A 7,394-nucleotide genomic window follows, 5' to 3' on the forward strand; every position below is an offset into this window, starting at 1 on the left:
GTTATCTTCCTTTTGACTATGGTCTCAACGCCTTCAGGATCGATGGTGAATTGCGCCTCGATGAAAACATCCAACCCCACTCACGCAGAGGAAGCAGCTATTGCATTAGCTACAGCATCTAACCCCAACGCCCATGTGCTCACTGACTCCCAGAACGCCTGTCGCAACTTCAATAACGGATTAATTCACAGGTCAGGGTTGTCATTGCTGACTAAGCATCCACCCAGCGAAGCCTCAGTCATCTGGTTTCCCGGTCACCTGGAACTACCAGGAGGAAACGAAGCCGCTCACAGGCATGCCTGAGCTCTTCTATACCGGGCGTCTCCCCTGATGACCGTGAAGAGTGCTGGGACCTAACTGCTTTAGCAGTGTATGCTGACAATCTCGCACCACAAAGAACAGCCAGGTAGGCGTACCCAACACCACATAAATCCCTCAATAAGTTGGAAGAGAACACTCTTAGGAGACTACAAACTAATAGATACCCAACGCCAGCTAAGTTACACCAGTGGTACCCTACACTATACTCCCCGCAATGCCCACACTGTGGAGAGGTAGCTAACCTCTACCACATGGTGTGGGCTTGCCAATTTAATCCCATAGTTGACCCCATTCCAAATCCCTCAAAAGAGCAGTGGGAGGCTATTCTGCTCAGCGATGATCCTGACCGTCAGCACTGGCTGGTGGGGAGGGCGAGCGCAGCAGCAGTAACCAGTGGGCTACCGGAATAGGCGGCACGCCCACGAGTTCTACGAATATCCTGCAAATAAAGATGTTTTCAATCAATCAATCAATTTCTTCAGCGGCAGCGCATTGTCTTGATGCCAGCGACGCGCTGAATCTGCACCATCATTGCGTGATGCCTCGCTTCTGCGACCAAGCAGCCTTTCGGCGGCACACGTTCACTGCTGTATTGACGCTGAAACTTTAAACTACTTGCGTTCCGAAAAACAGTGTGAATAAAAATCGAAAGCGGGCTGGCCACAAGGAACATGCTCACGGCGCCATAGTATTGATCACAGCATCACAACAGGCTAGGTGCAGTCAGGCTGACTTTAACGGTTTGCAAGGGGTGACTGACGGGCTAGTGGCTTCATTATCACAGAAAGAATAGCGCTTCATGTTGTTAGCTCAGTTTGTGTGTGGTTGCTCCTTTGTGTCCCGTCTTGAAGTGCTGTTCTTTCTGTGACTTTACCGATGTTCTTTTTCTGCGTCAGTTACACCTTCCAAGAGCGTTTACTTGGAAAATTTTTGATCACATGGCTCTTACAGAAGCATCTTTAATCGAAATTTCTTCACTCGGCTGCATAATCTCGAGGACGGGCTCCAAACTGCTCATTTTTTTTAGCCACACAAGATCAGTTACTGAAAATTTAATTAACGTAGCTTTGTTAATTACCACACAACTTCTCAACTTACTCCGTATCCAGAGGTTACCAATCTGAACACTCGAATGATAAAATGATATCACCAATGCTTGTATTGGTTCAATAGTTTTCTTTGGTGCCGTTAAAAGCAGCCGGCATATTGATGGTGCTGTAGGCTTCTTATAAAGTAAGTGTGAAAGCTTGGACAGATTATCTTGGCAAAAATCAACTTAATGTGCTTAAGCACATGTGGCCAACCACGCACTTCTGCATTTACAACCGATTCTGCTACATTATACAAGAAGCACCTCAGCGCTACGGAACATCACACAAGGTGTGCGAAAACGTTGTGCGCGCTCCCGATTAGATTTCTGAGCGTTGGTGGCATCAGGCTCGGTTTCCAGGCATCATCATGAATAAACACAGTTGCCTGGGGGAAAGTATTGGGTACATTTTCAGTAATTTGTAACATATGGATCAGCACGGACATGTACGTTAGAGCGAAAAGTACTGAAGTATTACGACGAGGGTTTCGCTGCATGTATTTTGGCTGTGTAATGGTAAGATTTAAAGAGAAAATACTGTGTTCTTGTGACAAATTATCCTGACATGAAATATGAGCTCCGACACAGTACCCGCGGTGGAACTGGCCCCTGGACTACATGGCTACATTGAACCACGAAATGCTGGTTTCATAAATGCCAGTAATTGGAAAGTGTTTAGCTCTTGAATTTTCTGTATGTCGGCGTCATTGTGCAGTCTTGGGGCCCTTTTTAGGACGAGCGCTATGTTTGAGCTAATATTGAAAGCAACTGTTTTTTTTTTTTTGGAGGGGGAGCTTTATTTAGCGTCTAACCACCGTTCCAATGTTATCGGTTAGCTCAAGACGCGCCTGGAAGTGTTTCTAATATCCAGTATGTTGTCACGGATTCAGTAGCGAAAGAGCGTTATCTTATCAGATTGTGCGCGTGAAACGAATACTGGTGTACATTCTCCATCACATCTAAGGACCCGAGATTGCGCTGCAATGTACGAGCATTCCAATCTGATGAACCGATGCCTTGATCCGTATACGTCAAATTCAGAGGAGACACTACTATGCGCGCAGCCATCGTTGTGCTTTGAGTGTTTTCCAGCGCAACCTCACCTTATAATGAGTTACATTCTGACTGAATCTATTGGAAGTGTTTTGTTCTTCACATCACTACCACGTGAGAGTATAGACGTGCTCCATCTTCATTGAGTGAATACTGGGAAACGGACTAGGACTGTTCTTGCGTCTGCGTTTACACATTTACCGCAAGAATTTATTTTTCATAACTTACTTTCTAATTTAGGAAGCTGTAAAAGACAGCAACGTTATATTAACAGGAGGTTTTAGTAACACAGAAAATTTAAATGCTTATTACTCGGCTTTCACTTCATGGTAAGGAATATCAATAAAGATATCCTTATGATAATTCAAAGCCTGTCCACTTGACAACTTTCATCTGAGTTCCCCTTCGCAAGCTGATGCCGACTTGCAGGTGGTTCGGATCGGTGGCGCCTGACATATGTCCAACCGTCAAACAAAGAGTTATTACGAATATTTCATTTCAGAAAGGCGTCTTACTTTGCTGCCTTTCATTGCCGTTCGCAAACACGCATAAGACGAAAGCGCTGCGTGAAGACCGTCGTTAGCCCAAACGAACGATGTACCATAATTCAACTCGCTTATATCGCTGTCATTTAGGCTTAGATAAGAAGTGTATATTTTAAATCGACGCATCACGAATCCTAAAAGAGCTGCTATCGACCAGCCCAGCTAGGTTTCTTTCATTTCGTACTTCGTCCAAGCTCCCAATAATAGCTTCCGGAGCAGAGCGCTAAGTGTGGAAATGGCAGAGAAGGTGTTCCAACCTGTCTCGTCACCCACCGAAAATTACACGCCTCGCTGCTGGCCATTCCTAGAAAGTTCTATATGTGACGCCCAGCCATTTGCAACACAGCAACATTGTTTTGCGATGGGAGAGTCCAGCTGAGAGACAGTGTGGTTATGGAGATGAAGACACGCTATTTCCTGCAGCAACTTAAGAATGAATGAATGAATGCCTTCATTTATCGAGAAAACGGAGGAGCAAGCATCAGTGGATGCACGTCTCAGCACTTGAAAAAGAAGCGGGGGACAAAGAGAGGAAACGCTGGAGCCCGGGTGGCAGCCGAAGTCGCAGTTTGGGGTCGAGGTAATATAAGCGAGAGTTCGTCGAACCAGTTGAATTCCAGTGTATGGATGTGTGATGTGCCGAGCAAATGATTGGAGTCACCGCCCGGCATCCGTCCTTTGCGGTAGTATAAACACCCGCCGTTTTTGGTTAGAAATGTTTACTGAAAACCAACCTCGGCAATTACTTATTCATCAGCCATACCTCTCTGCGTATTCCTTAGTTGCAGGGTCTGTGGATTACTACTGCGCTGTCGCGACAAATTACGACCATACCGTGACGCTTGCGGTTGCGGTTGCCATGCTCGTGACTCTTATCATTGCGGGAATACTATAAACATCGGTTTACTGCACAAGTTAGAGAACAGACATTTTAGAACAGCGTTTCTCGGCTTACATACGCTCAATGCAAGCACCATTGCAGCACGTTACGGTGCGCGTCCCTTCAAGACAGAGACGCGAACGCAAACATAAGAACGTGTTAGAAGACAGGGTGCCGTCTTGGGCCTCGTGCCAAACATATCCAAGCCAACAATACGTTGACAATCATGGTGTTATTTATATGCAAAGAGGTTACATATTCAGGGTGCCTACCAAGTTGACGTTTCCAAATTTCCTGAGGTTTCCAGGTTTTCCCTGAGCGCCGTTGCAAAATTCCCGGAATGACATAGAACTATGTTTCATGTCAAGACTGACTGAAGCCATACCGCCTGATGCTATCACTCCCTAGTAAGCATATGAAAAAATTTAAAAAACGACTTAATCCAATTTGAATACTAAGGAGTAGTGTTTATGCTATTCTAAAAGAGAATAGAAGGGAGGGGTTAGTAAAATGCACAGCAAAAGTCATGACTAATTTGGGATCTAACTGTGAGCACTATATATGTCCTACCCAAACGTGTACCTGGCCCCGTGGCCAGTAAATGTGACCTAATATTCCGAGCAGCTTCGGGCATAGCATGCTAACGGATGACGACACAGAGACAATTTGCTGAATTTCTGTGTCGTGCCTTAATTTTGCATCAAGGTGCAAAACCAACATATCCATGTATATATCTTAATACTTAACCACATCTAGATTTGCAGCTGCTGCGGTAGACTATGAGTGCGGATAGCGAAGTAGCTAGGGAAATAATTGGGGGCACCTTAACGAAATCGACAGGTCAAAAGCAAACGCCATCCACGACGGCGTCTCTCGTAGACGCTGTGCCATGTTCGGACGTTAAGAATGTGTACTGACTGAAGAAAGGCTGCCACGGAGTGATTTTAGCGGTTACCCTAGCTTGTTTACTCCGTGGAACCAAAAAAAAAAAAAAAGAAAGAAAGAAAGAAAAGAACCCTATCAAAGGCCCAAAATTAATCATCGCTTCATCGCTCGTCGCGACTAAACGCTCTTAGGATGATAAGTCATTTCCAGACGACGAGCGGCTACGCTTTATCAAGAACACTGATAGCGCCGGCGGGACAAGCATTGTGGCGAAGTTCAATGCGCAGGGACAGCTTTTAATTATTTTATTTATGTTTTGTGACGTCATCAATGCGCCACCGCGGGAAGTTTGGAAATCTTATGGTCAGTACGCCACGTGGTGGCACTCACACGAACTAAACCCTCGTGTCCAGAAAAGCTGGATACGAAGAAAGACGTTGGCTTCAATTAATACACATAAATTGTTCGATGGCAGGATTCAAATAGAGGACCCGTAGCATAGCAGCTCGTTTTCACTTAGCTTACATTTATTTCAATTCGTACTGCCGCTACAGCTACGAGTCTTAAACGTCGTATATTATTCTAACATGTTGCTATCGCATTCATTGCTTCGCCTTTATGGCGAAATTTTTAATGCGGTGAATTTTTTGGCTAGGGGCCCGGGTTCACATTTTCTCCGTCGTTCTGGTATCCATATCGACGCGATTCTTACAGAGCTGTCATATTTTTCTGTGTGGTTCTTGGAAACCATGGCTTATCGCAATACAAATGATAACTGGCTCGCTATCCGAGGAAAGCTTATTGAACTGAAACAAAAGCACGTTCCCAAAATTGGAATAACGCCATCAATTGCACAGAGCACATGGTTCACGTCCCAAGTGAAGAGAGCAATAAATAAAAAGAAACGCCTTTACTCTAAAGCTCAGTTGTCCCACTCGGATGGTGATTGGCAGCGATACCGAGAACAATCAAATAAATGTAAATCTGAAATTGAATCATCTAAAGAAAAGTTTTTTAACGGTGACATTGTCAGCATGTTAATGAACAATCCGAAAAAGTTTTGGAAAGTAATTAACCCTAAAGACTCTTCTCAATCCACTATACCAATCGTTAATAACGGTGTGCTACTCTCACCATCTGAAGCTGCGACTGAATTAAACTCGTTTTCCAGCTCTGTATTCACAAACGAAAATCCAATTCCACCTGACCTTACGTTTCCTTCAATTAACTCTTCTATGAATGATCACATAATTACACCAGAGGGAATAGAATCGGCCATCGATCGACTTTCGAATAACTCAGCGGCAGGTCCAGACGGCATCTGCACAAAGATGCTTAAAATGACTAAGCCTATAATATCTCCCGTATTAGCCGCCCTTTTCCAGCAATCAATAGATACAGGAATTGTACCAGATGACTGGAAGGTCGGTCGCATCACCCACATTTACAAATCAGGTGACCGATCAGTGCCCTCAAACTATAGACCTATATCCTTGACTAGTATTCCATGTAAATTACTTGAGCATATCATATCTTCCGCAGTTATGAAATATTTATCTGAACATAACTTTTTTACTAACAATCAGCATGGATTTCAGCAAGGACGCTCTTGTGAAACACAGCTTTTTGAACTTATAACTGATATTCATCAAGCTGTTCACGATTCCATAAAAATCGATGCCATATTTATTGACTTCAAGAAAGCATTCGATAAAGTTCCCCATTCTCGCTTAATGATGAAACTTAGCCGGCTTAACATACATGGTAAAATTCTTAATTGGATCTCAAGTTTTTTAACCAATCGCTACCAATTTGTTTCCGTAAATGATCACTTTTCCGCTTTAGCACAAGTTAAATCTGGCGTTCCTCAGGGATACGTACTTGGCCCAATCTTATTCTTAATTTACATTAATGACATCAGTAACAACCTGACCTCAACAGTTCGGTTGTTTGCAGATGACTGCGTTCTTTACAGACAAATTATCACCTCTGAAGACACTAATATTTTACAGGCCGACCTAAACATAATTTCCCTTTGGTGCGAGCAATGGCAAATGGAAATTAATGTTTCTAAAACAAGAACAATGACAATTACTAGAGCCAGTAACGTTCACTTAAGTTCATATTTTATGAACAGCATATGCATAGAGAATGTGTCTACATTAAAACATTTGGGAGTCCATTTAGCTGCTAACCTTACCTGGAATGATCACATTGATGAAATAATTTCGAAAGCAAATAAAACACTTGGATTCATTAGGCGAAATTTGTGTTTAGCAAATCAGTCAACTAAATTATTAGCTTACACAGCTCTAGTTCGCTCAAAAATTGAATACGCTTCCATAATATGGAATCCAAATCAGGCTTACCTAATAAACAAGCTGGAATCTTTACAAACTAAAGCAGCACGTTTCATCACTGAAACATACTCTAGAACATCCAGCATCACGGCTATCAAAGAGTCCCTCCAATTACCGTCTCTAGAAACACGACGACTGTTAGCACTGCTTTCCCACTTTCACAGATTGTATCATACCCCGTCATCCTTTACAGCATCCCATATCAAACCCCCACAAAAAATTTTCCCCCGCCTCGACCATCCCTTCAAAGTGCGTTCCAT

Source organism: Dermacentor andersoni, chromosome 2, assembly GCF_023375885.2.
Source record: "Dermacentor andersoni chromosome 2, qqDerAnde1_hic_scaffold, whole genome shotgun sequence".
Taxonomy (NCBI): Eukaryota; Metazoa; Arthropoda; class Arachnida; order Ixodida; family Ixodidae; genus Dermacentor; species Dermacentor andersoni.